The sequence below is a fragment of the Amblyomma americanum genome, chromosome 10, assembly GCF_052857255.1.
Source record: "Amblyomma americanum isolate KBUSLIRL-KWMA chromosome 10, ASM5285725v1, whole genome shotgun sequence".
NCBI classification, from domain to species: Eukaryota; Metazoa; Arthropoda; class Arachnida; order Ixodida; family Ixodidae; genus Amblyomma; species Amblyomma americanum.
In genome coordinates, this window is record NC_135506.1 from 73,774,337 (window position 1) to 73,777,596 (window position 3,260).

General features: G+C 47.0%; 1 non-coding gene across 1 annotated transcript; it reads left to right on the forward strand.

The window, feature by feature from the left end:
• Positions 1–288: 288 nt before the first annotated feature.
• Positions 289–360, forward strand: TRNAS-ACU (transfer RNA serine (anticodon ACU)). Its single transcript has one exon. It is a non-coding gene; the product is annotated as a tRNA-Ser (tRNA).
• The last annotated feature ends 2,900 nt before the right edge of the window (positions 361–3,260 follow it).

The following is a 3,260-nucleotide window of genomic DNA, read 5'->3' on the forward strand; positions in this document are numbered from 1 at the left end:
ATGCCGTGGCTAACAAAAATTTTTCCCTCCTTTTTACTATTATTTTAATAAAACCACTTACCACTACTTCTTTATTCCTTCCTTCACGGCGCGGCTCAGGTATCCACAGATATATTTGAGTCAGTTGCTGCGACCTTTCCTTTAATAATAATAATAATAATAATAAATGTTTTTTTGGGGAAAGAAAATGGCGCAGTATCTGTCTCATATATCGTTGGACACCTGAACCGCGCCGTAAGGGAACTGGTAAGAGAGGGAGTAAAAGAAGAAAGGAAGAATTAGGTACCCGCCGCGGTGGCTCAGTGGTTAGAGCGCTCGACTACTGATCCGGAGTTCCCGGGTTCGAACCCGACCGCGGCGGCTGCGTTTTTATGGAGGAAAAACGCTAAGGCGCCCGTGTGCTGTGCGATGTCAGTGCACGTTAAAGATCCCCAGGTGGTCGAAATTATTCCGGAGCCCTCCACTGCGGTACCTTTCCTTTCCTCAAAGCCAGTTTTCAATTTTTCGTTTTTTTCTTGTCCATAAGGTGGAGCTCCTGTCTCCTATAATTTTTTTTGTTGCTGTTGTTTCTTTGTGCCCATCAGCAGTGATGTCCTTAAATACGGAGCATTTATGCATTAAAGTGTTTTTTTGTGACATTTGATATAAACACTTGTGGATTAAGAGGAGTACAAAATTCCTGTCATGTTGAGCACAATTGTTACTTGAGCTGTGATGCCGAAATAGCAGTGGTTTTTTAAAGCAACTAATGCGCTACAGTCCGTCCTGTATCAGAACGCAAAACTTTCAGCAAGAGTAGGCTGGCTCCGTTTGCGCTATTCGCTTTGGTCTCCTGGATTGAGTGTATTTCCGCGTCTTCATGATTTTTGGCGTGTTCGTACCCTCTATAAGTTCGCTATCCTGACCGTATGGAGTCAATCACCTACACTTTGTGTAATCAACCCACAGCGGTGCTTGAGTGCATTAACAAATAATATTCAACACTTTCATTACCTAGGCGTTGTCTGGCGCTGGAGCGTTCACTTCTCGTTGGCCACCATTAGAGAGTTCGGAAGAGGAGCCGTTGAGAACAGCTCTGGAATAATTTTAACAGCGGCACGGCACGCGGTTGTCTTTTCAGTTCTGCATCCATCGAAATACCGCCGCTGCGGCTTTTTTTCTGGTTCCTCCTGCTCAGTAGTCGAGTGCACCCACTACGTAGCCACGAAGGCGGGTCGGAGCCGAGCTGGTTGTGGTCGTAGTTGGGTGCGAACTCTTGAGTGGTACAATCATGCTTCGTCCTTCTCTTGCGTCTGGCGCTTTCGGCGTCGCCTTTGCGGGTGTGGTCGCGAGCTTGCGCATCCGAATTTTCTCAGCGTCCCCCCAGTGCCCTCCTCTCCATGGCCGTTGAAGTCTGAAATTCCACGTAGCAGTCCCGTGTGCTCGTGTTGGGGGCAGTGTTCACGAGGGCGTATTAATGTGGTGACGGCTGCTAATTTCACACGTGCGGGGCGGACTTAATAAAACGTTGAGTACAGAGTCGATCACACTGGTCTACAACGCTCGAGCGGTGTGCTGAAGAGCAAATGAAGTTAAATCTTAGCGCAGCTGCTTTGCTGAGGGCAAGGCGCTGGTGCGTGTGCGTTTCACCGGAATATTAGGCTGCGGTCCAGCGCAAGTATTATTAATGAAAGTCAATACCTACTTTATAATTTCACTTTGTTTCCACCTGAGTGCAGGGCTCGAGAACTCTAGACAAGTGCGATCGACTCGGTACTTAATGAGGATAGTCTAAGGCACTAAAGTAAAGCAATGAATGTCGACTTGCGCGCAGAATAGGTGAAAAAATTCAAGGGGGCACTATGTTGACCTAAAGTGCGGTGAGGCGAAAGCCTTTAGGGCGGTGTTGCTGGTTGTGTCACTGATGTGTTCTTAAGATGTTAAGTACTTGCGTTTGCCCGCGTTCTGAGACTCCATTGAAGCGAGCGCTAGGAGGGAGGTTGTGCTGCACCCGACGTGGTCGACAGCTTCGAGGCGTCCGGCGCGGGCGCGGCGCATGCGCCAGTGGCGCCACCTCGGGTATGCGTGGTGAACTACCAATGGTGCAACATGGCCTCAAAGATTATTCGCGGGCACTAGCGCCGGGTGGGTGATCTCGGAAGCCATGGGCGCAAGAGCGTAACGGATGGAGGGACGCACGCACGGACGGACGGAGCATCAGCCAATAAAGGCTTTCGCATTGAAATGTTCTGGGGAGAAGCTACGCACGCCGATTCCATCAACAGTCTCGGTGTTCCCAAAGGCGAACTATACAGAAGTGTGGAGAAAATGAAAGAATAGAAAAAATAGGAACTGCATATAACGTCTTGCAAACCTCAGCGTCGTAGTCTTTCCTGCCACCCAGAACAGCTACTGGCAATGTGGCAAACTTTTTTCGGTCTGGCCTACAATCACAAAACCTTAAGTTGACGCACTGCAAGTGTAAACAATTCACTTGTCCATTCAACAGGCTTTATTGGAAGACGAATAGATTAGCCAGCAAAACAAAAAAATTCGTCTGATCCAGGGAATAAAAAAATATCGGGTAGCTTGTCTGTGGAACTGCCTAGTATGTTACCTGTAATAGAAGAAAACAGTGCCGAGTCCGGTTGGGCAGTGTGTTTATCATCCTAACTAGTCTGAAAAGATTGCCTAGATATCTCTGTATAGAGAAGTTCATGTGCCTTCATTGAGAGGATGAGTTAGTTTTGATCTCCGTCTGATTTTGATCTGAGCGATGTTCCTTTTTGTCCACGGGGTGGCACAAAATGGGTCGTTCTGAAAGATTCGAAATGAATAAGTTTACCTCTATTACCTTCCACCAAGCGTTTTCACATTTCATGGGGGGGAGGGTAAGGCCAGGAAGGCTGGAAATAACTCGGCGATAGTTGTTTTTAATAGCTGCGAATAATACAAATGAAAACACGAAGAGAAAATTTGTGTCGTGTTTTGTCCCGCTACCCCTAGCTTTTATCCCCAACTTTCCTTAGTCCTGTTCCCTGGATAACTCGTGGAAATACGCTGAGAGTATTACTGGAGAGATCTTGTCTCCCTACCTGATACCTCATGTTTTATTGGGCATGTACTTTCAAACAAAGCAAACGCCTGGTGATGCTAATATATTTGCCGCTCTACTATTGTTAAACTACATGAGGAGAAATTAAGACTACAATACAATGCTGTTGTTTGAAGTGTTTGTTTACCGAACTAATTTCTAACCCCATGCTTGGGTCGCCTGCTTC